Source organism: Emydura macquarii, unplaced genomic scaffold (assembly GCF_026122565.2).
Source record: "Emydura macquarii macquarii isolate MOO-44397 ecotype Brisbane River unplaced genomic scaffold, CSIRO-AGI_Emac_v2 contig_2205, whole genome shotgun sequence".
Taxonomy (NCBI): domain Eukaryota; kingdom Metazoa; phylum Chordata; order Testudines; family Chelidae; genus Emydura; species Emydura macquarii.
Window position 1 is genome coordinate 33392969 of NW_027132342.1, and position 26512 is coordinate 33419480.

The 26512-nt window shown below is 39.0% G+C and overlaps 1 protein-coding gene across 4 annotated transcripts in view; it reads right to left on the reverse strand.

Moving 5' to 3' along the window:
• Window positions 1–26512, reverse strand: part of TMTC2 (transmembrane O-mannosyltransferase targeting cadherins 2) — a 330806-nt gene that overhangs the window by 215192 nt on the left and 89102 nt on the right. The gene's annotated exons all lie outside the window — the stretch shown is intronic.

Below are 26512 nucleotides of genomic sequence, written 5' to 3' on the forward strand. Positions count from 1 at the left end.
TCCAAAAATGACTACCATATGCTACTAATCTTACGGATAACCCACTAAAAAACAGAGAAGCTATTAAGAGACAAAACCCAGCATTTAAATCCTAGCTTCAGAGCAGTAAAATTGAACAGGAGCAAAATTTGGTATTCGGGGCCTTCCAATTAACACCAGGTTTGTTTAGAAATTGGAGGGTTCCATACGACATAGAAACTGAAGCATCAGTTTCTTATTACAATCGCCATAGTAGGGTTTTTACTGAGGAATCAGATAAGTTCAGGAAGAAGAGTGGTCTATCTAATGATGAACAATGGAAAATATGACTCAAACAAGCTACTGCTGGTAAATACAGAGATATAGTTATTGTTCTATTCTGTTGCCAATGGCAATTCGTTTTACCATACAAGCTGTCTTACCTCATAGTGTTCCTAGAAGATTACAAAGTGGGAAAAATAGAATATAAACAGATTATTTATTTGTGTCACAGTAACCCCAACGAGGAGGGGGCCCCCATTCTGCAAGTCACAGCACAAACACAGAATGGAGGACCGTATGGGTGTAATTGTGGTGGGGGCAGTTAATGTAACCTAGAAACCAAAAGTACTTTATTTGTGTATACATTGTGGTATCTAGCATAAACTGAATAAATTGAAGCTGGAATCTACAGTAGCAAGTACTGTACATGATGATTTACTAGTTTTTGGTATTAAAGTTGAGAGGATGAACTTGCAAAGCAACTATTTACAACAAACCCAACTCTAGCTAGTGATATCAGCCTCTCTTTTCTTTGGGTATATTTTGTCTTCATGGAGTTAAGTTAAAGCCAGCAACAACAATCCACGTCTTCCTCCAGGTATTTATTTACATAGCTTCTTTGTCTGACGGATGTTGATGTCTCTTGGATGTGTTTATGTAATTATTCAGAACTTATTTTAGATACTGCATAATGACTTTTAAACTGAAGTTTCATGGTGGTTTTTCCAAGCTCAACTGAGTATAGCTTGGTTTAATGAGTCTTGAAAAAAATATAATATACACCTTAATGAGAACTTATGCAAATCTCTGGCACTATCTTTGCAGAAAACATTTACAATTAATTATAATTAGGCTGTTTGGGTTTTGGTTTCTTTTATATTAAAAAAAAAAAAAAAAAAAATTAAGGGTGGGGCTTAATCTTCTTAGTTATACTCATTTCAGTCCATTGGAGAAAAGGGTTGTACAGATATGAGGAGATTTGGCCATACGTGTTCATATTTAGGCAAATTATTATTTGGCTTGTAGGATAAAAACTGATTTTTACTTTGTATTTAGACCATTATAATGATCAGGGGGGGAAATCCATTATCTCAAATACTGGTCTCTGAATTTCCACATTTTTGGGGTCAGCACACAGAGCAAAGGGGATCTTTATGATCCACTTCATTTTACAATGAATTTTCCACATTACAAATGTGGTGCGATCCAAGTTGGGGGTGGTGGTGTTTGTTTTGTTTTTATTTAAGAAATAACTAGTCTCAGTTATTTGCATTAGTAGGTTTGCATTACTAGTTTACATCTATGCCAGAAACCTCATTTATAACAGTAGGCAAACTACTCCAAATGTAGCCACATAAATGCCGGTATACAAACGATTCCAAATCAGAGAAATTAAAATACAATGCACCCAAAATCAAGAGACTTAGAACTATGCTCTTAATGGACAAGCATTTAGATGTTTCAGTTTAACACAGAAGGAGTTATAAGTACAAATCCCTACACTGAGTTGCTAGATTTATATTTTTGAACGATTAATTGAGAGGGTGAAGTAGTAATTACAATGTAAAGAATTTCCTAAAATGGGGAAGGAGGGGGGTAGGCAACTAGTTGTTTATTAGAAAATTATTCTAATTGATTCAAGTATTTATTTATTACAGTAAATAAAACAGGTAAGGCTATTGTAACAGCCCTTGCTGAGTCCTCCGTACTATACCATCACCAATCTGCAGCACTGGACCCAACATTTAGATCCATACTGACCAACATTTTCAAATTAATGGCAGGGAAATTTGTGGTAATACTTAATTTGCATCTTATAGAAACACAATAGCCAGTTGGAGCTGGCCGTCACCATCTTTCCTGGACCCCTCAGCAGGGCAGAGGCCCATGGCACTCTCGTCCCTGACACACCTCTACTGGATTTATGCAGCAGTGATGGTCCCATCTGAGAGCAGTGCACAGATGCCCTTAGAGCCCATCAACATCCACCTGCCCCTCCCAGCCACAGCGGAGTGTAAGTGCATGGCTGCCTGCTGCTGCCAGGGATGGGACTAGCTGCACAGGTGATACACCCACACACCCAACCGACAGAGAGTGGAGCACATTGATCCTTCCACTTTCCCCTCCCAGCCCAAAGTAACAATCACCTGAGAAAGGAATGGCACTGGCTGGGGCTGAGCAGAAGAGGAGTACTGGGGTTGCCGGAGATATTCATAAATCAGGAGTCTGGATTATTTTGCTTGTAAACAAAGGTCTCACATACCATGAGTCTTAACCAGTCTGTTTTGATCCCACGTGCTTCCAGCCAGCTGGGTCTAAGAAGAATCCAGACAGTCTCTAGCTCTGGCCCCTCAGGCATTCTTCACGGGTGCAGACTCCCTGTCTGGCACCCCTCAGTCCTCTACCCTAGGCCCTGAGACCAATGCTGAACCTCTGAAGCCTCCCCAGTAGCCTATGCATGCTGTTCCCAGCAACCGTCCCTATGGGCCATCTGGATTACAGTTAAACTCTTCACAGAATTACATGATGTTAAAGTAAGGAACGCACAGGCTTTGCAAAGGAACTTCTTAAACACACATACTTTACTCAGACAGCATGAGATCTAGGAAAAAAAACCAACAAACTTCTGAACTCAATCCCATTTAGTCTGGTCTCACTCTCTGCCCCTGTTGTGCATCTTCCGGTTTAGTTCAAGTCCTTAAGGGAGGCCAGGTCATTCCTGCCTCCACTTCTCCTGCTGAATCTCCTGGTTCCAGGGGAGAAATGGCTCCCTTTGTTTAGAGAGCATGTCACTTTTAAGAGCAGTCCAATAAACATTTTTTTTGTTGCTGTCCTGCAGTAATTTTCCATTCTGTCACCCTATATGGGATTACTGGTGAAGATTCATTAGAAGCCCCAAAAGCCTTTGTTTTACCAGGGCAGAGTTCTTCAATGTTGATGACTCCTTGATGGCCCTGTTTCAGTTCCCCAGACATAGCCTGTTTTCTGCTACAGAAATGGAAGTTCTAAACCACACTAAATGCTATTCATAATACAAAGAATAATTCATAACTGGACACAAACATATTCCCTGAATTGTCACAACTACTTAATTGGGTATCATTTATCTGGGACTGAAAGAATGCTTTCAATGGATTTCTAGATTTATTGTCTCTTAATACAGATCAACTGTCTTAAGAAAAAAGAATTCTGCTTTTAAACTGAAGTCTGCAAAGTCAACTTGGGTTCTGAAATCAAAAGCTGTACTCTCTGTGGTTCACACATCATCACTTGTAAAGATTCTGTGGGTTAACTCTAACCATAGTTATGTTTTATATGTATGCAACACTGAACACGTTTTTAGGCTGAATGCCTTTATATAATGTAATCCAACAAAACAAGAATGATCAAATATCAAGTCTCCATGTCAAGTCTCCATGAGATAGCAGCTCCCAACAGCAACCCTTTTGAGATAAGCAAAAAGGAGAGCTTTGCAGCAGAGAAGCAGACTCTTCAGGTATTTAATTAAATAGCAACAAAGAAGTTAAACTTGCACAATCCTTTTATTTACTTTGGGAATCAGAGGGAAACAGAGCATTTGGCTCCAAAAAGGGTTTATATCAGAAATCCCATCCTAATTTTCAGTATTGTGTTTGCTGCCAGGTTAATGTTAGTTTCCTCATCTCCCCCACACTCCCACCACCCACTTGTTTATTATATATTTTTTAAAACTGGCATCTTGTTTTCTTGAATAATTTTTAGATGCATCTTCTGGGAGTAAACAAACAACTAGACATACTAATCAACTTCCTATATGATCTGACTTCTTGAGAAAGATACCTAAAAAAAACAAGATAGACACCAACATCCAGGAGAACAAGTACTATTGATTTGGCTTCTGGGAGGTTTTAGCCAGTGGGATACAGTGGCAAATGTGAGAGTGAAAACTTAAAAGGTAAACAGATTTCAAAAGATTCCAGTCATGCTCACAAATGTATCCTGATACATTACAAAGAACTGCTTTACAAGATTGATGCTTTATTGGCTGATTGTAAGGTATCATCTAACTACACTGAGATAAACTAAAAAGGATACTTATGTCTCCAGCAGGAATCTGACATGAAGTAATGTATTTTCAATAGAAATGGTCCCTTCGTGAACAAGAACATTCAATACTATAATTGCACACACTGGCTTGCAGTGCTGTAATTTGTAGAATTATAGTTTCTGAGTCCTAAAATATTTTGCAGTTGTAATATTTCAGATATGTCCTTTTGCTTACACTCCGAGTTTTCTCCCCCTCTCCTGCCCCCCCCCCTCCCCCGAACTTGAGGTTAGTTATGAAGTACTTTCCCCCATTTCCTTCTGCTTTTTCATATTGGCTTCTGTGTTTGCCCATTTCAATCTTTTATAATTTAGGACAACCTAGGATATCTAAAAAACCAAAATTATCACACACTAGAAAATCTGATCACCTGTTTGAAAAGTGAAATTCCAAGACAAATCTATTAAGTAGTTCCAAATATATAAAGTTTCTCACCTCAAATATCAACTCTGTCCACATGTTTTACAAATGAGTATTTCTTTAAAAATAAGGTTTCCAGTTCATTTTAGCATCAATGAACCTGTTGAATTAACTATAGTAGCTTCAATATGTTTCCGGTTTAAAAAACATGGATATTTCTTCCAGTGTGTGACAATTCTGAATTTAGCCTAACTGGGTCCCAGAATATCACACTTTAGACTCTAATCAGACAGCCTGCATGGTTTTGAAAATAAGATGTACAAACAACATTCTTTCCTTTTTTTTTTTTTTTTTTTAAATTGTCCTGTCTGATGATATTTAGAAAATAATCAGGAGTGTAAGGGCTTTAGAGACAGAGGAGGAAGAGGATGTGGGGGTCAGAGACCAACTGAGAAGGAACAAAAGTGACTGACGTGTTGGAAATCCTCTTCCTGGTAAATAAAACAGTAACTTCCCCCCACAGCATAGCCATTAAATATAAATCAAGCTAAAAAAATATTGCTGCATAACCATATTTGGTCTTTATTGTTATGACTAATCTTCTCTTTCTAAAGTCTCAAATTTGATGTATGTTTCTGAAGATGTACTTAATAGGACAAGACCTCACCAAACTGAGGTAGAAGAATATGCTAAAACATTGCTACAGTATTGTATGAATTGTATTGTATTGTATGAACATCTACAAAAGCAATAATTGGATCTCACTGACAGCAACATCCTAGCCCCACAAACTGGTGAAGACATCCAGTGAAGTTTGGGATAGAGAAATGACAAAAACAAAGTGTAAAAGCAATGTAATGTAATATGCTGGATAAGCATATTTCTCCTCTTCATTCACATGTAACCCACATATTAGATAAGACGGATAATACTATCACCAGCTAATGCGCCTTTAAATCACATGGTAGAAGCTATGCTGAAGATCTGAGGTTCAACTCTGCTGACAACCCATACCCCTACCTGGGCTAAGGTGCACCAGTACACTGTCTCCACATTAAGGCTTTGTACCAGCTGAACTACATTGATGTAGTTTAAGGTAGGTGTCCTCTCAGAGAAAGCACAAAGTTACTGGGGAATTCAACCTCTCTAAAGTGAATGTTAGTGGTGGCCACTGATGGGAGCAAGATACTATTGTAGAATAACCAGTGGTCTGACCAAGCCTCTGTCATCTACCAGTAATCTTATGACATTAATAAAATTGTTAAAGGATAGCAATTTGAGCAACACTGCGTGATTTGATTGGCACTTCTGTACTGTGACTCTTTCACTTGGAAGACATTATAGTTTAGTATTTTAATTGTAATGCTAATAAAAAATCAGACAAAACATATCTACAATGGCATACTAATTAAAAATTAACTGGAATAATCATTATACAGTGCTGAATACAATTTTCAAGTATTACACATTATACAGATAAGACAGCTTTATAGCTAGAGTAACTTTTTAATATTCAACAGATATTAAAGTCTTAGTTTTACAGACTTCACTCTCTAGAGCTAAAGCAAGACTGGCTGAAACTACTTGCTGGATTTTTTTTTTTTTTTTTGCCTGAAGAACAGTGTTTGTCTGCCTTTCCCCAAACCACCTGCTTAATGTCTGAAGTCTTTATAGTATGGCTAAAGGGCTATTCAGTTTTTATTTACCTCACTATGTATGGGTGGTTGGTTTATTGTCCTTTGCAGATTGATTTCTTGATTGATTAGAGCAATTTATGAGAAAGTAATTTTTTTCTTGGTGATGACAGAAGTGGCAAAGCTAGCCTGGTGTGATACAGTTTTCTCATAAAACACCACCACCCAGGTTCCTTTTGAGGTTTTTACCTAACAGAGTCTAGTTGCCAAAAAATTTGGTAAAGTTCCAAAATAAATGGTCAGCATTTTAAAGAGCACAACATACTGGCTGTAAATGTGCTCACTGAGAGCTGCAGGATGCCAAGCCCTGAAAACATGGCCAATTGTGCGTGCTAAGAATTTTTTTAAATCTGACCCTGAGCGCTAACCTTTATTTTTCTCTAGTTCTATTATGGCTGATAGTTGTTTTTTAAATATGTCACCATGAACATAACAGGTGCAAATGCATGTCCCTAGACACCAATACACCCACTAAATATACTTGTGAAAAACACTTAGGAGAAGTTAAATTGAAAAATGCGGAAATTAGGAATCAGTTTCACTCTACCCTCTCATTATGCCCAGGAATGGAAGGAGTCTTAAGAGTATGCACAATTGTCTACTGTTCTATATATGGCAATGTTTTGGCTCAGAGAAATGGGCAAGGGACAAAAGCCTACAGTGTGGTGCAGACTGCCCTTGTTTTGTCATTTTGTTATACCCTTGTCGGTAAATTTCTGCTATGGTAGATAAGGATTTAGCCACACAGCTACTCACCCACATTACCACACATAGGTGTGTTGTGAAAATAAATTAATGTTTATGCAGCACTTTGAATGTGTAAAATACTACGTAAATACTAAGGTCATTCATTCACTGTTAATGTAAATTATTTAGCTAAATCCCTGCTCACCAGACTGAATGCTGAGCATTTAATATTTTTGAAAGGAAACCGTATACCTAAAAATCTAACACACGTTCATGTTAGTAGGGCACTGGATGACATAATATTGGGATGGAGCAACTCTCTCCTTCTGGTAAATGGTTAAAAATCTTGCTCAAGTCTCTTTGTAGTGATCATTTGACAGTGGTCCAAAACCTATGTGAAATGATATTCCTTATATAAGAAGGCAATGAGATCAAATCTCTTTCACACCTTTATAAGGACCACATCCGAAACCCATTGAAGACAATGGAAGTTTTTCCACTGGTTTTGATGGACTTGGATAAGACTCTAACCAACATCTAGAGGAGAGATTTATTAATACTGGTTGGGTTGTGAGAAAGCTTGCACTATCACTGCTCGCAAATATAGCTGTTGAGAGAAAAGACTGGCAGAAATTCCACACCAGTAAGAGTTCTACCACATCCCCCAATTGGTGTTCCCCAGATAAGATGATGGAGGCCCTAGATTTCAGGTTGTACTACACAAATGCCCAGCAACTCCAGGATCTCAAATGACAGACACGAGCTGGAACAAGTAAATGAGACTTCACATTTGTCCTCCCAGACACCACTCAGCTATGACTGGGCCACAACCTAAATACCTGGGGTGGGGGGGAGTGTTATGCAAAGACAAGGGCCTCATCCATAATCAAATCAAGGATGGTAGTAAATCTGTTATGATCCTTGCACTGAACAATGATGCTCTCTGATTAATTCTATCAGCCAACATCCAGCATTCTTCAAAAAAGTAAACTGATAGTCAGTCAGTCAACAGGACAGATATTAAATGCTATGATCCTGGACTGCATTTTCTCAGTGGCGTGTATCTGCCAAGACTCCTCAATAACCAGAACGAGAAATCAAAGGACTCCAAATCCACACAACTTATGGCAGCTTTTCTAAACCTTCTTTGCCACCCTAAGGTAGTCACTAAAAAGTCACAGCTGCCTTAAATGTACACCATTAAAAAGGATAATTACTCCAGGCTTCTTTTCCACCTTCTGCCACTGTATTATTAAATATTACCTACAAAAAATCTCTATTAGATATATGTTCCTTGAGTCAAATTGATTATGATTATTCACTTAGCGCTAAGGTCATAGAATGATGTTTCCTTAAGAAACAGATGGAAGTGTTATGTTAATTTTGATATACAGAAAGTTAACACAAATATTTGTTTCTCAATTTAAGCATGTACAAATGAGTTTGGAGGTTCACACATATTTGGGGTTGCTGTAATGTTTCCCACTAGGCTGAGCTGTCCCTTACTCTAAACTTCCTTGCAAACTCATCAATGTGTTTCTAATTTAACTTAGCTCATTATTGCATCACAGTGATCTAAAATAGGGCCAATTTGAAGCCACGCAAAACTATCCCACGTTTGCAACTCAATGTTAACAACAAAGGTGTGTCTTGTATCGGTTTATTATCAATGAAAATCAATCACAAATTCTACTCACCCCATCACCAACCTGTAAAAATTGCATTTTACAATTTATCATTGCATAGATTTTATTTATTCCCAAGTTCTCGGATATGGAAATATTAGTGAGAAAGAGAGGGGTTCCTGACATTGATTTAATTACATTTGTATTCCCAACTGCCTGATTTCAACAAATTGTTTCCTCTTGTTTCATGTCACAATATCACACATACATACATAAAAAAATGTCTTGGCTGGACATCAGTATATAGTACAACTACTCTGAGATCAATGAAAGGCACTAAGTAGGCAACAAGGACTTTACAAACATTTAGCTTTAGCACAATACTTCTGTGAGATACTGTAAGTATTATACACCCTTTACAGAGAAATCAACTGAGCTACAGAGATATTAATTAACTTTGCTAGAACCACAATGGCAGAACGATAAATAAAATGTAAGATTTCTCGCTATCAGTTCCCTTCCTCTCACCACTGAATATACCGCTTTGAGGTATGCTAATCATTAGGTGCCAGGACATGAACAATTCTTCTACACCAACACTGAACTAGATCAATTAAAACAAAGATGACTGTTACTGGATCAGTTGCATCATTAACATGTGCATTCACTGTAAATTCAACCTTTAAAAATATTTAAGCATTGTACTCAATTTTACATTGAAACCAAAAATATTACACTGTTAAAGTGAAGGTTAACTGTTAAAGGAGGTAGATCGTGGGTGGACAAAGATGACAAAACAAGGAACAGCATATATACTAAAATTCAAAAGCTCATATTCATGCATCTCCTTTTTATACTGACTCGAATTTAAAATCTGATTAATAGAAAGCCTTTGGGGTCTAATTCAGTTCTCAAGAGCACAACAGAAACTATTAGCATAAATACAATTTATAATCACTTGAAGTAGCATTTGACATTGTCTATGTAGATGAAGGGCTTAAGATGCCATTTGTCCCAGAGATGCAGAAAGAAAGACAAGATACATGGATGTGGTTTAATTAGGCCATAATTTTTTTTAACTTAACTCAATATGAACTATCTGGCAATAACTGGTACAGTGCAGGTCATGACTCCTTCCTTAATCATTTCCACCTAGTGGAAGGCTGCCCTCAAAACCCCATCCTTCTAAAGCTGGGACCCAGTCTGTTGCTGGGACTTCACAGCCCTCCCCTCAGTTGAGGGTCAAGGGACTGAGAAGAGAGGGTTGTCTCTTCACTGTATCAGACATTAGGTGCCCCAGCCCCATTTCCCAGCTTCTTTAGAGAATGCCTTCCCCTAAATCTACTTCCTACTCCAATTTATCAGGGGACCAGATGCTACAGGGAAGGAGTCCCTACACTGGACACCTGCCACAAAGAGGCACCAGCCATTAGCTTGGCTGCCTCGGGTGTGAGTGGGGTTCGGGCTGGAAGGATAGGCTTTATTTACCCTCCCCTAGGTGTGCAGGAGTTGATGGCTTACCTGAGCCACTCCAGCCATCCCCACCAGCTCAGATAACGCATCCAACTTCCTTATGATCTGGGAGAAAGTGTCTGAAGGGACCCTTAAAGGAGCTACTACTCTTTTTCCCCCCACCAATGAAGCCCTCTCACACCTATTTGAGATTGTGATCTGAAACACGTGAATACATTCGGGACTTCTGTGGCCACGCATCAATAGGTCATTCCCCAGCTGCTCCTCTCCATCCAGAGAGTTTCTTTACCCATCTGATGCCAGCAACAAAAGATGCATTCACTATTTCTGCTTGGTCACAAGTAATCAGCACTTTTGAATCTACAGTAGGCTTTCAAATTTCATAACAACCAGAGCAGCAATTTGGAAGCATCCTTTTACCACTGCAACGGACTGAGGTGACATATGGCAAAGAAAGGAATCACTGAAGACAAACTGAACAGAAACTCAGATTCCCTTTCAGATGAAAGATTTCCTTTGAAGAGGACCATAAAAGTTGCTGACCTAAGTTGTCTGGTAGTGAAAAAATATCAGGGAATGATTATGAATGGCTGAAGGTAAAGGAGAGGGTGCAATGCCAAATTACATGGTTCCTTTCAGCTGGCCATCCATGCACACGTCATTAAAAGGGACAAAAGACACCTTAAAAGATACCTAGAAGAAAATGTCAGGAACCCACATGCTGCATCACTCCCATGGTTCTTTTAACATAAAATAGACTCAATGTACAATATCATTTTGAATCACATTTAAACAACTGTAAGTGGTCACTGCATTTTAAGTTATGTGTTTTTAATCTGTTCAAATCATAAAGGTAATACAACAATTGCAAAAGCTCAAACACTTGTTCCAATTTTGCAAGAGCTCTCTCTATGAATAGCAAGCTTCAGAACATTTTATTAAAAGATCTTTTCCTTGATTGATGCACACGATCAAAAAACAAGATAATTTAGTCCTAGTTTTCCCTTCCGAAATCCTTTCAGCAGTTTGTACAGAATACTTAAATAAGTAAGCATCCACCAGGTAACCAAAAGCCCAGAGAATTACAGATAGAATGAATAATGTGGGCAAGTGTTTATTACATAACAGAGAGAAAGAAACACTTTTAGAGGATTTTAAAGAGGGTTGCAACCAAAAGTAAAAACCCAGGAAAGTGGCAAAACAGGAAGAACGTACCTAATTTTCTTCAATGCCTAACCATAATGATGCACATTAAGTAGAAAGGGATGTAACTCGTTATTGGTTGAGAAGATGGGTATATTTTTATTTTAGAGAAAATTTGAACCATTAAGTGTTCTATGCATAATTATACCTTGTGCTATTTTCTGCAACATTATTTTAATTTATTTTTAAAAAGCACTCATCTTGTTTAGCATATAGATGCGCAGCATTTCTTCTTTGCATTAGTTTGGATGATGTCATTGACCATGTCTCTGCACAACTAACCCCTCCTGACCAGCTTCAGATTGAACAGTCCAGTTGTTAGGGCACTTACCCAGGACTTAGAAGAGACCTGGACTTGTGTCCTTACTTTGCCACAAACTTCTTGTGTGACGTTGAACAAGTCACTTAGCCTCTCAATTCCCCATGGAAAAAATAGTACTTCCCTATGTTACAACACTGAAGGCTGTGAGGTGCTCAGATACTATGACCATAAAATATCTTCGATAGATAGTTCATTTTGAATGTACAGATATAATTAAAACAATATGAAAAGCACTGCAGCAGGAAATCACGAGTCTAAATAGTCAAAGATGCTGGCATGCTTTTCAAAATAGAACTTCTGTTTCATTATTTATATCTCCTCTCTCTTTCTTATACCTTTTTGTTGCTTCTTACACAGAAAGACAATTCAGTTTTGTTAGTCTTTACACACATACACACACACTCTCTCTCTCTCTCTCTCTCTCTCTCTCAAAATAAAAGGTACTGGCAAGGTTGTCACTTCCCACATTATTTTAAGGGTTACTTCACTTTTTAAGGTCAAAACAGACGTGCTGAGACAGCCTTAACAAGAGCCTGATCCTAACATCACTGAAGCCAATGGGATTTTGACATTGACTTGAACTGGAGCCAAGACCTGACCCTAGTTAATTAACATTACAGTATGAAAACAAAAACTGATAACAAATCAGCTAGGTCAGCAAATAGCTAGGCTTTGAACCCAATTCTCCATTTAAAATATCAACAGCTCAATATAATTAGCCATTACAAAAGAAGTTAGGGGCTTTAGGATTGACTAGATACTATCCTGCGTAGTAATGCACCTCATGAAGGGTACAGAGTGACTTTAACTTCACTGTATTTGTTAGGAGTTGAGTAGTGCTCAGAACTCTGTAGGATATGCACAGTACCTTACATTCAGTCACAGCACCTCATAGGATTGGACCCTTACCATACAGTAGAAGAACTGTAAATACTTGATTGTGTTGTATCAACCATATTCATAAATATTACTGGTGGCTTTGAATTGCATACCACTTAGAATTAGCATTTCCAGAAGCTATGGGGACTAAATTTCCATTACAGCAAAGTTTATTTAACATTTAGAGATTATTATTAACATAGATCTAATCTTGTCTCCACATTCCATTCCAGCTGTCTGACAAACCAGCTCTCTCCTTGCTTATGAAATATAACCAGGAGCCCACCTTGCCAAGCCACTAATGTTTTTAATGGCAGCCTACCTTAGTTGTTACACTAAATCTTGTTTAAACACTGAGCAAGATGCTTCTGATGCACTGTATTTTTTACACAGTACTCTTGACAGCCTCTGTAAAAAGGAGGCAGGTGGAGGAAAACTAAAACTAACTTTTCAGTGTCATCAGAATTAACATGCACTCAACGCAACACAGAGAGCATTGAGAGAGAGACTTTTACTGCCAATTTGCATTTGTAAGCAGAAGCTTGTAAATCAGAGGCTATGGGTAGCAGCTCTCTTTGCTTCACATAGAACAAGCTTTTTGAGTAATCAGCTAAAACTATTTCTGTAAGCTCCTTTTTTAAACAAGAAAACTGTTCTCTGAGTTTATTTAATTTTTTATTTCAGGGTTTCTTCTCTGCCTTTTCAGCCATGACTTAGAACAACATGAAAAATTAACAATGTTGCAATTCATTTTTAAATTCTCTTATTTAATTCTTCAATAAAGTAGCAAGCATTCTTCTGTCTGGTCAATACCACAGAACAGAAGCTATAGGTGCATCCCTATAGTACTTTTAAATAAACTCAATGCATTCTAGCCTATAGGAGAGACTGTTTTGGTTCAGAACAGTAACTCCTTTCCTGCCCCAACTTACAAAATGTCACTGTCTAGTGAATGATCCGCCTGAATACAGTTTTTGATGAGGAGATACAGAATTATTTTTTGCAGGGATGTCGGAGGGTTGGGTGGAGGAAATGTGCCCATTCATAGCTTTCAACAGAAACAAAGGGTAGGCCAAATTTCAGTGGCAGCCAGTGAACAGGGGCAGACAAAGGCTTTGCAGAGAGAGTCCATGTCCAGGGAGCTTGTAATAGCTTAACAAATGAGGGACTGTGCTCTGCCCCACATACCAGCTCAAGCAGCCACTGAGCCCTGGAGTCATATGTGGTCAATTATCCATCTTCAATGGGGACAGCAGCAGGGACAAGTGAAAAGACCTGCAATACCGCCTCCTGAGACCATAAAGCCATGATGGAGATAAAGGACACAAAGCTTTTTTAAAAAAAAAAAAAAAAGCCACCAAATGCTTGAACCTTAAACTGAAGATAAAAGCAGAGGAGATGATGAAGGATTCTGATGAAGGAAGCACCAGGGTTAAAATCTCCTTAAATAAGCTTGTTCTGAAGCACAACGCTATGCTAATCAGTTCAGCAGTTATCCCTCCCATTTATTTCAGTTCAGCCTTCACATGCCTGAAGGGATTCTTGGGGCCTGTTAGAATCCTGCCATTAGGCAAGGAAGATCTCCCTCCACATTGCTGAAGTTCCCCTGCTAGAGAGGGCTCATCTCTTGGGCTTCCCTGGGAGAGGAAGGGGAGAGGCCTGTGCTGCAGCCAGGGGAGGCAGGGCGGGTCCAGGGTGCAGCTGTCCAGGGAGCTCAGGTTAAACAGGAGCTGGTCCTCGGAAGGCACGAGCTCCATGGCTGCCTCTGCTTCCCCTTGCAGCACCAAGGGGTCCCACCGCGGAGGGGTCCGCTGGGCTCCCAGGGAAGTGCCACCTCCCCATGCCAGTGCCAAGGGGAGCTGCTGGGCACAGGCCTCTGGGCTGTGCCTGCAGCTGTGCTGACACCACCCCGCCCCTCTGGGCCAAGCACAGAACCACAGACACCCCAGAGATGTACTTGCAGGCAGCCAGCGTCAGAACGCCACTCAGGGGGCAGGCAGGGAAGAAGAGGGTGAGTGGGGCTGGGGTCTTGGGGGAAAAGGCCAAGTGGGTGCAGGGCCTCAGGACAGAGTGTGGGCAGGGCCACGGTCCGGGCACCGCTGGCTCCCCCACTTCAAGGGAGCTTCTAGCACTCTTGGGTGGTGCCTGGTGCCAAAGCAGCGGCTGGCAAACCTCCAAAAGGAGGTGAGCTACGCTGCATCTGGTATTTGCCCCCTGCATGGCCAGCCTTTTTTATTTTGGGGATGCTCAGCCTCCCCAAGCCTCTTATATGCACCACCCATGGTGGTGGGATCTCTTGCACAGATTCTGTTTGTTTATTTCTCTGTATACGCTGATGGTCCTTTGGGCTATATGTAGCTGATACCCTTTCTTTTCTGTATCATTATATCGTTGGGGCAACATAATGACTGTGATGTGCAGTGGGCAAATTGGATTGATGCTAGATGATAACACTCTGTTCATCTTAGCCTATACTTGACCAGTAAGATTTGCTGTGAGATATAGAGATACTTTAAATAATGAAGTACTAAGAGAAGAAATTCATTAAGCTTGTCAGCCCCCAGGTGACATACTGAATTACAAATGACAACGTTTTTATATATACACAAACTTCACATTGATTAAGACAAAAATAAAGAGATGTTGGGCCTACTGCCACATGCCTGTTCATAGGATTTTTTTCTTTTTCCATGTATATGTAGAGAAAGTCTCAATTTACACCTGGAGGGTGCTGGTTTGATTAATCTGTATTTAGAAATGATTACTAATCTCAGGCTGCCTATGGTATTAAAAAAAATATGTGGCTTAATGCATTTTTCAGATGTTTATTGTAACAGAATTATTTGTACGGCAGTTGCACCTGGAGGCTCTAACTGAGATAGAGCTGTATTGTGCTAGGCGCTGGTCTCTCCCTGAAGAGTTTACAATCTAAATAGACAAACCAGACAACGGAAGGAAACGGAGGCAAAGTGAAGTGCCCAAGGTTTCATAACAGATAAGTACTATTAGAAATCAGATCACCCGGTTGAGTACCCTACCCACTACACTTCTGCCAGAATGTGCTACATTTGTTTTATTTCTGGGGATACTTAAGGAGCAATGATACAGAAATTTAAATGCAAATGTGTATGTGTGGCTTACAAAGATAATTTAAAGACCATCACAGAACTTCAGTTTTTGACCAAATTACTGGAATTGTTAAAGATTTGCAGTCAGTTTTAGTAAGCTTTAAAGTAGAGCTAGGTGCCTTTTTTGTGCAAATCATTTTTTTTTTCCCCACTGAAAGTTGCAGATTTGGGTTGATCAAAACCAGTTTTTGAATTTGGGTCAATTTCAGTGAACTGTATGGATCATTTTAAAATAAATTAATTTCAGACATGATGAAAAATAGTATTTCTGAAATGTAATTTTACAGCTTTTCATTTCAGAACGCTGTTTAGTTTTTGAACATTACTCAATTTTTAAGAAGAACTATTTAAAAAAGATCAAAGCTTATAAAACCCTTTTGACCCAAAACAACGTTTTTTTCAACTTATTCATTTTGTCAGAAAAATCAAACTTTCCTTTTGGGTTGCTCCGAACCACATGTTTTCATTTATTTTTTGGTTTAGCCATGGAATTGAAAAGTTGTTTATTTGCACAGTTGTACTTTAAACAGCTTTCCTTGTTTCCAATTCAATGCCCAAGAATTCAGCCTCATTTTAATTCAACTCTATTCCCTTCAGGTTTCCATACCACATCCCTCACTAGGGTATCTGAGCACCTAGTAACGTCATTGATTCTTCAAAAAGTTGTAAATGGTGCTATGTTAAACCACAGATCCTAGGTGTGTAGTACCCCACAATCTTTATTGTGTCTCTCTAGACAGTGTCCATATGAGTGAAAGCAGTGCTGTGCTGCAAATATTCTAGTTTGTGGAAGAAGTATCTACCTACCATGGGGGCATGAGAAAGGGACAGTAAGGAGCCTGAAGGAGCAGAGAGAGCCCTGTGGCAGGGCTTAGCAGTAGAGTGAAGATAGGGCCTCAGAGGGAAAAGAGGGGCAGGGCCTCGCAGGGGCAGGGCCACAGTCCTAGGGAGCTTCCGGACCTCCATAGCCTCCCCTAAAGAAAGGCTCATGCGCCACCTGGGTATCCCACTTTACAGAAATCTTTTCTCATTGACATTTAATATCACCTGCTTAAGGCCAACAAGTTCCTCCTTAAACTCCCTTCTTCCGTGCCTGTAAGAAGAGTCAACTGTAATGTTTATTATTGTATCAATACACAAAATGGTTCCAGTTAAAGTTTCTTCTATTCTTGCAGTATTTTCTTTATTTTAGTACACAGAATCTTTCACAAAAAGATTTTTTTTAAATGCAACACACATACACAAACATGTTTCCAAAGTTTGAATATAACATGCGCACACACACGTGCACCCCCCTCCCCACATTTAAATATGCACATTTAAAATAGTGGAACCAAAATTTACACTTAATCAATCTAACTGCATGATCTTCTTGACATTAACCCTCATATTTCCTCATCTCATTCTCTTTCCACGGCTTTATTTCCTCCTCTCATCATATCTAGTGTAGAAGCAGAAACAACAATTGAAACTTTCTGTGCAAGCTAAGCATCTAGCACGCTTTGGCACATTTTACATACAATAAATAATTACAATTCCTAATATTAAGACAATAATGTGCGGGTATACAGTAACACCATGCTTACACGTAAGAAGCTCTATTCTAGCTTAATTACTGCCTATGATTTCTGAAATATAAACATAATGGACACCACAGTATAGTATGGGGAAAACATGTTAAGAATTAAATCAAAATATACTTGAGACACACATTTGACACTTCTGAAATAGCAAAAATTGCAATGTTGTTGAAACATTTTTAACACAGTTCTATAAAGCAATAAAAAAAAGACATCTTTAAAATGGATTCATATCAAAAGTAATAAACAACCTTTTTTTTCTGCATACCAACTCTGGAACTTACTATTTTTATACCCAAGTTATAAAGATATTTCTTTTCACACAGAAAGCCTCCTTATGAATTATAACCTGGATAAGAATTCCTATTCCAATCTCACACCTGAGCAAATCAAAAGTAAGAGCTATGAGAATGAGATCCAATATCTCAAAAACCTTCATTGGCAATTAAAGTAACTAATATGGGAGGATGTATTGTGTACTATGAATGATATAGCAACAGGAATGCTACACAAGACACACTTTGTGAACAACTGCAGTATATTTTAAAACAAACACTATTTTATTACTTCAAATGTGTTTGATTAACTAGATGCAGGTGGGAAGGTCTTTGATTCATGGATAATTTATATGCATGAAGTTTCCTTCAGGAGGAAATTTCAATCCTCTTTCAACTAACTGCAACTTATTTGCCTTGTACAATTATGACTGAAGAACTACTACTACACACACACACACACACAGTAATTTGACATTTTTTTCTCCTGTGTAGTAACTAAAGTGTCAGGACCCTGATATTGAACTGATGCGCAACAGGTCCTAGGCAGCATCCTTACTTGCTGTGCCACATCAGTTCACTGAACCACTGCTCCAGACCCACAGCCTTAGTGCTAAAAGCCCACAGACCTATAGCAGTCCAACTCCTGATTGGATGGACAGGCAGCAGTCTCACTGGGCATATAAAGACCTCAACTAGAAGAAGAGCCAGAGCTGCAGTTGCTGCCTTGTCCTATCTCCTCACCTGACCGTATGTTGTTGCCATGCTGCCTCATCCAACCTCACCCCCCAAACCTGCTGACCCATCCCCTGGGATTGGATCTTCCCATTACTGACCTCTGCAAGAACTCTGACCATTGCCTTGACTGCCTCTGATACCAATTGACCTCCTGGCCATCAGATCACATATGCACACTTGACTGTTGCTCTGGACTGCCCACTCCAGCCCACCTTGGCCCACTGGGCATTATATAGAGTAAAAGGAACATCAGTGTTACATGTACAACAGAAAAATTCTGGCTGCATCCTTCACTCCCAGACAGCTGCTATTTGATTAGCAATTTCTGCTTACCCTTTGTGTTATGGCTTAAGATGTAGTACACTTACAAGTGAAAAATAACTAGATGTTGAGGACCATGAGATATATAGTATTTGATGAGTATTACAGTGATTTTAAAAAGTAGTATAGCTTCTGCAAGTGAAATATTGCCTCTATAAGCCATTAGAACTCTGGGAGAGTTAAGAAAATAGTGGATAAAGGAGAATTAGTGAATATAGCTTAAAAGTCATGCACCAGAGGCTGTTAAAAATATGGATAACCACACGGTAAAAAGGAAAGTTCTGTGATAGCCTGAAAGCTAGTCAAGAGATAGGAAATGAAAGAAAGTAAGTGGCCAATTCTCAGCATGGACAGAGGTTAATAGTGGGGTGCCCCAGGGAGCTGTGCTAGGACTTGCGCTGTTCAATGCATTTAACAACGATCTGGAGGAGATGGAAAAATGCTGATGGCACAGGATTATTTAAGTTAGTCAAAACAAGGGAGGATTGCATGGTTCTCCTAAAGCACCTAACCAAACCTAAATTTGAAGGCAAATACATTTTACTTAGGCAAATGCAAGACATGTGCATTGGCAGAGCAATTTAAACTTTGTACACAGTGATGTGCTCTCAGCTAGTTGTAATCTTTCAGTCAAAAGGTCTGGGCCCTGTTGCATATGGTATCATCAAATGGCCTGACTCTCCTCTTACTTGAGCAGGTGTGTAAACTATTGAAATATATGCAGTTATTAGTGTAAAAACTGAGCATGTGAAAGGATAATCTTTTCCAAGGTATCTACTCTATACAGTTGGGACTAAAGCAATGGGTAAGGTATTAGGCTAAATTAAAGGATCAGAAAATACAAAAAGTATTATAGTGCCATTTACTAAATCAATGGCAGGCTTTCATCTTAATGCATTCAGCTTTGGTCACTTCATCTAAAAGGGATATAGCACAAAGAAAGGAGGATTAGAGAAGGGCAGTGAAAATGATTGGTAAAATGGAAGTGGAATAGTGGTGGAAATCTCCCCATGGGGAGAGTGTAAAAATATTACCATTTAACACTTGAAACTTAGGAAATGCACAAAGCAGCAGCAAAACAGCAAGAGTCCTGTGGCACCTTAAAGACTAAAATGTATATGGGCATAAGCTTTCATGGGTAGAACCAACGTGGGTTCTGCCCACCAAAGTTTATACCCAAATAAATGTGTTAGTCTTTAAGGTCTGATAGGACTCTCGCTGTTTTGCTAAAAACAGACTAACACGGCTACCCCTCTGGAACTTACAAAGAAGGTGGTATGAGAACTATGAACATGGCCACTGAAAAGTCAGCTTTTGCTATGTATTGTCACAGTACACAGTTGGGGCTCTGGCCCATGACTGAGACTACAATATATACAAATAAATAAACAAATACAATAATACTTAAGACATCACTGGATGTTAAGTGTTGTCAGACGACGACTTAAAAAGGCAAGTACTGTAGATACACGTCTTCTCTCCCTTCTCTAAACTGAATTACATAAAAAAGGACAACTGAGTCCTCCACTACACCCTGGGCCTTACTCTCCATTGCCCCCAACCTTGTTCAGGGATTTACAACAAGACACACTGAGCACAGCAGTGATGTAAAATGCTGCCAAAGTAGAATGGTAGCATTTTGTACCCACCTTGCACTGGTGAAACTAACTGTATAAAATGCAGGGCAACAGAGTATCCAGCCATGTCTCTAATTACAAAACAGGGTGTAAAAGGCCCGATTTATTTAGTTTATTACCCTAGCCACACTTTACTGGGAAAACATATAGTATAAAACAAAACTTTCTAAATTTAGTAAGAATAATAAAGAGCCATCTTCTAACTAATCAAACAAATACATAAATAAAAAGAGGTTTTGGAAGGAGACGTAAACATAATTGAGTGGGGCTCATTCCTGCATGATATTTAGACAAATGATTAAAATGGTTTAGAATGAAATGAATAAAAATGACATCTGAAATTAAACTAGATTGGATAAAATTACAGGGGCTGTCGTTCCTCAAATTTCAGCCCATCAGCCAGCCACCAAACGGATAAACCTTATTGCACAATTAGATGTATTACAAAGGATGTAACGCCTTCCTCTGAAGTGCTCCTCATGTTACTTTAGGAGACAAAACACTGTAATGGATTGATGTGTGGCCTTTTCAAGTACAGCGTTTCCTGTGTACGGAGGATGTACATAGCACAATTACAAAATTGACTATCAATCACCAATTAATCCCATTGACATCAATTACTAATTTTGTGACCAAAGCTAAACAGAAATTCTATCCATCAGAATACCAGAAGACAAAAACTTGAATAGGAATGTGTACAGGACTCCTTATTCTATAGGGCTCTCCATCAGAGAAAGAGGAACTTACCACTATATGATAAGAGCAAAGGCATTTGTAGAGTTAGGAAGTAAAATACATTCATGAAGATATCAGTAAACCTAAGAGTGTTGAAGGGTGTGAGGAAGCTTCAAGCAGATTTGAAACTCTTGGTTTAATAAGAGGAAGGCAGCACTATTATTGAAAACAACTGAAGGGACCTTAAGGTCATGACACTTTCCTGTACTATAGACTTTCATGTTTGTAAAAAGGTATCTTATAACTATAGCCACAGCTAGGGTATGAGCAAAATGTCTTAGTAAAAAAATCCCTCCTTTTTTTAAAACGATCTTACAAGTTTCAGAGCTGTGTGGGGCTGAAATGTGATCACAGAAAGCTCAGAAATAATTGTTCACAGTATAGAGGGCGATTTAAAGCAACATACAATATACCCATATGCGCGCGCACGCGCACACACACATACACACACGCGCGCCCCAACTCCTAGCGTAAATGTACACATGTACACATACCATTAGCAATTATCTTTGAGAACTCATGGAAGACAAGTGAGGTCTGAGAGGACAGGAGAAGGGCAAATCTAGTACGTATCTTTAAAAAAAGGAATGAAGAGGACCCAGGAAATCATAAACCAGTCAACCTAACTTCAATACCTGGAAAGATACCAGAACAACATTATTAAATGATCAATTTGAAGTATCTATGGGATAATAGGATAATAAGGAATAGCCAGCATGGATTTGTCAACAACAAAACATGCCAAACCAAAAAAAATACCCTCTGACAGGCTTACTGGCCTCCTGGATAGGGGAGAAGCAGTAGACATGATACACTTTGATTTTAGTAAGGCTTTTGACACAGTCCCACATGACATTCTCAAAAGCAAACTAGGGAAATGTGGCCTAGATGAAATTACTATAAGGCAGGTACACAACTCTTTGAAAAAACACACTCAAAAAGTAGTTATTAATGGTTTGTTGTCTAACTGGGAAGTCCTATCTAATGGGGGTCCTTTCTGAGGTTAGGTCCAGGTCCAGGTCCAGGACTAGTCAATATTTTTATTACGACATGGATAATAAATTGGAGAGTATGCTTATAAAATTCGCAAATGACACCAAACTGGGAGAGATTGCAAGCACTTGGAGGACAGGATTAGTATGCAAAATGACCTTGGCAAATTAAGGAATTGGCCTGAAATCAACATGATGAAATTCAGTCAAGATAAGGGCGAAGTACCATACCTCGGAAGGAAAAATTAAATTCACAACTACAAAATGGGAAATAACTGGCTAGGTGGTAGTACTATTAAAAACGAAGTGGGTGATATGGTGTATCACAAATTGAATGTGAATAAACAATGTGATACAGTTGCAAAAAAGGTTATATTATTCAATGGTATATTAACAGGCATGTCATACATAAGGCATGGAAGATAGTTGTCTCACTCTACTTGGCACTGAGCAGACCTCAGCTGGAGTACTGTGTCCAGTTCTGGATGACACACTAAGATGTGGACAAGTCGGAGAGAGTCCGGAGGAGAGCAACAAACATGATAAAAAATGTAGAAAAACCTGGCTTACCAGAAAGGTTAAAAAACTGGGCACGTTTAGTCTTCAGAAAAGAAGACAGGGGACCCGAGAATAGTCTTCAAATACATTGATGGCTGTTGTAAAGAAGACAGCAATCAGTTGTTCTCCATATTCTCTGAAGATAGGTCAAATAGGAATTGGCTTAATATCCAATCTCAATCACCCTTGCTGCAGATTAGGAAAAACTTTCTAACTACAAGCGTAGTTAAGCTCTGGAATAGGCTTCCAAGGGAGATTGAAGACTCTCAGTTATGGGAGGTTTTTAAGAAGAGGTTGGACAAACGCCTTGCAGGGATGGCCTAGGTTTATTTGGTCCTGCCTTAGCACAGGGGACTGGACTTTATGACCTCTTGAGATCCCTCCCAGCCATACATTTTTATGATTTTACACTAAAACTTTTTCTATAGATCTTGTGGCTTTGCCACTTCTAAAGCCTTCTGCATTATATATTAAAATAACGGATACCCAAAAAATATACAGTCTTAAACCATACATCAGATAGTATATTGCCCTTTGTTAAAAGTCTGTATTTTGCACATCACATGAAATAATTCTCTTCCATATAAGCATTCTCTTCTGATGAACAGGCTGACTTAATGCCAGAAGATTTTCTTTGCCCTCCAACTGGCACCTTATTTACTTTCAGAAATACTTCCCTAAATAATCAAATGGCCCTGTCAGACTCTTAGCATAATAAAAAAGCATCCTCAGCCTCTTAGAAAACAGAAATCAATTCTAAATTGTTATATCTTATTTGAAAAAACAGTTGGCAAGCAAGGAAGTGTCTTCTCTCAGCTGATCAGATCTTTCAGCACTGACTGATGGGCTCCAAGCAATAAGGCCCATTGTTCCCAATTAGAAAGGGACTGTGTGCTGTCCTCTTAACTCAAAACCTTTATCTACAAAAAGCACCTAGGTCTCACCATGAAAGGTGGTAGAAGAAACTCCATGACATACAAGCTCCTGCATGATATATTTCATTGACCAAGAGACTCTCCACCTAATAAATGGGTCTGTACTCAGGTTGGACTGACTTATTGCATGAGTTCTTTGGGATCTGTTCACTTCATGCTTACGTATGTTCGCATATGATCTCCCAGATAATTGAAGCCCTGTTCATCTCAAACCCTGTCCCCTTTCCTTTTTTTACCTCACTTCAAAAGACAAGAAAAAGTGACTCAGACAAAAGTTTTCCTGAAATTATGATGCAATAACAACTTGGTACCATAATGCTTTGTCTAGAGATCTAGTGGGGAGAAAGACCACCACTACAAAGAAAGTGAACAGTTCAGAGGCGCTCTCTCTGTGTGTGTGAGTGTGAGTGTGAGTGTGAGAGAGAAAGCAGCCACAGTTACTGGCAAGACTGCTAATTAGTCTATTGGTGTTTTCTAGTGTGATAATTTCATACTAGATGGCTAGAAATGTAGTTGAGAAATTTATCAGCAAGAATCATACTTTTAATTGAGTCCACAGTGAATGATGGCAACATAGGGGGCAAGGAGGGAGATCAAAACCTTAAAAAGAGTCAGTTATATATTGACCATAGATGTGTCTTCTCCTTAGCTGCTTCAAAACCTTAGTCTCTGAAACACTGAAACCAAATGCTTGATAGTTTCCCTATATTACATTTATTAGGATCACAAAAGTGGCCTATTACACAAAAGATCCTTCATTGCCTGTGCCTCAGATATAATAGTCCTTTATCTAATTCTCTCATTAGTGTGTTTTGAATTGAAAGCTATGATTAAAAGAATTAACATTGCACTTGACTGATGATATGCAGGAATCCCAATTTGTTCCTTACTAATTGCTCTCTAGGTATATGTATGCCCTTGTCAATGCAGTATTTGAGCATTTGTGCTAAATGAAAGGGCTAAGACCTCAACAGGTCTTAACTACAAAATATGTACTAATATAGTAAATACTCAAAGTTAAGAGGGAGGTTGTTGCAACCAATTTTTTTCATTGGTCTGTTCAGGACCACCAATGTGGTCTTGGGAGAGGGTCCTGCTTTCAAGAGAACATAGCTGTGAACAGCACCCTAATTAGCATTAGACAGGCCCAAGCCTGAACAGAAAGACAAAGGTCAACAGACTAAAGTGGAGGTCAAGCTACCACAACCCTGTGGGATAATACACAGGGTAACCATCCAAAACACTGAAGCATCTCATACATGTAGACAGCAAACACAATAAGATCCCGAAATCCTCCCCTCCTTTCTCCCTTCTACTCTCTCTCTCCGTTTCAAAAAAGAAAAACAAAATGAAATGACTCCCTTGTCAATGTAGTGTGATCACTAATTAGCAGTTACTCTTTCCTGAGTACAACAAATAAATAGAGGCCAACCCGATCTGACTGGCAGCCAGCAAAAAATAATTATATATATAAAATGCAGGACCCAATTAGCAGCACAGAGGATTAAGATTGGCAGCAATATTCTGCCACAAGAAAGGAATAAAGAAGTTCCATTGTAGTGGAATCTAATCATCTGTAACACCATCAGCCATGCTACCCTGCTCATCTGTTTGTTGATTGGTCTGTTGTTGGGGGGGGGGGGGGGGGGTGTGTTTTTTTGGGGGGGGGGGGGGGGGATGCAGGTTGAGTTGCTTTTTTTTGTTTGTTTTGGGTTTTTTTAAGATTCAACTCCTATAACTAACCACAGACAAGTTGTCACACTATTTACTGTATGTAAACCAGGCAGGAAATAACAAAGGGAAACAGGACAAGCAAGGAGGTTTGGATGGCAGCGAGGGAAAAAGAAAAGGGGAAGGACACGGTTCTGAGATCGGGAAAAGTGGACAAGACTGAGAACTGTGGCAGCAAAAGACCAAGGGAAAGGGAGAAGAAACAGAGTGGGATGGAAGACTAGGGGAGCGAGAAGAAAGACAGAGGAGAGGGAAGAAAGATGAAGATCAAAAGTGATGAGTGACTTTTGGCTACCATCACTAAATCTTGGCGACTGTAAATTAGAATAAAATACCCGAGGTCTAGTCATGCTTTTAAAATGAGGAGTCCATATCTTTCAGCAGTCTTAAAAAAAAATTGATTGTTAGGCTGCAGAACAATCATAAGACTCATGTAAGGAACAACATGCAGCACTGCCAACCCTGCAAGCTGAATATCCATAAGACAGATCAAAATAAATCATAAGCTTGAATTAAAAAATTAAAAGACTTATTTTGAAGAAAAAATATCCCATTTCTTTTTGGCTCACTTTTCTTATATTGGGTCCATTATTCTCATATTTGAGTTCTCAGGAGCTATGCCTGTTCACATATGTGCATGTTTTTCAGAAAAAAATCTTAGTTCATTATGATATATCTTCGTGAGACTCATGGAATGTTGGCAACAGTATGTAGGTGGTCAATTTTAAAAGTACCATGTAGGGATTTAACAATGAAAGGCTCAATGATGTATTGAGAGCATAGAGCCAAAAATCTTAGGCAGCTTGAAACTTTTCCCCATCTATGAATTCAACCAACACAGCTTAAAACCTCAGGACAAAACAAATCAGAATCTGATTCTTAAAGAGAAGATCAATCTTAAATCCTTATTCAGGCAAAAAAAACCACTGAAGGAAATGGGAGCTCTGAGCATTCCATCCCTGTGCAAAACCTAAATAAGAACTCCAGGATTTTCACTATTCGAATACTAAAAATTCAATGCAACAGATGTTCAAAAATAAGTCAGAAATGGTAGCTCAACATCTTACAAAAAAGCAGGTCTTCCATATTTCAGCCTTTTTGCAAATAAAAGTTAGAAAGGGAATAATAACCCTGCCAAACAGAACAATGCAATGGTCTTCCTATCTGAAGACCAGTTTATGCAATAAACTGGTATATTTTATAAACTTCTTACTCCCAAAATGAACTACATTGAAAAACTGGTTAAGGTACAACATGTTTGCATGCAGATGGATTTCTTCCTATGGGTAGCCTCTTTCAGGTCATGTCCACATGG